The sequence below is a fragment of the Gavialis gangeticus genome, unplaced genomic scaffold, assembly GCF_001723915.1.
Source record: "Gavialis gangeticus isolate Ggan-Ray unplaced genomic scaffold, GavGan_comp1, whole genome shotgun sequence".
Lineage (NCBI taxonomy): Eukaryota > Metazoa > Chordata > Crocodylia > Gavialidae > Gavialis > Gavialis gangeticus.
Window position 1 is genome coordinate 13,118,493 of NW_017729002.1, and position 272 is coordinate 13,118,764.

General features: G+C 50.4%; 1 protein-coding gene across 1 annotated transcript in view; it reads right to left on the minus strand.

Moving 5' to 3' along the window:
* Positions 1-272, minus strand: part of RBFOX1 (RNA binding protein, fox-1 homolog 1) — a 2,526,522-nt gene that overhangs the window by 2,015,445 nt on the left and 510,805 nt on the right. The gene's annotated exons all lie outside the window — the stretch shown is intronic.

The window sequence follows — 272 nt, forward strand, 5'->3', positions numbered from 1 at the left end:
GAAACATGGTGGGACTCAATGCATGACTGGGTGGTGAATGTCAAGGGCTATAGGCTGTACAGGAGGGACAGAATAGGAAAGAGAGGTGGGGGCGTGGCACTCTATATTAAGGAGGAATACACATCCTCATCAATTAGCAAGGAGCCAGGGGAGGGGCACTCTGAATTGCTTTGGGTTAGAGTACAAGGCACTCAAGGGGAAAGAGACTTAACAGTGGGAGTCTACTACACACCTCCCAACCAGGGAGAAGAGCTTGACCTGGAATTCTTGGG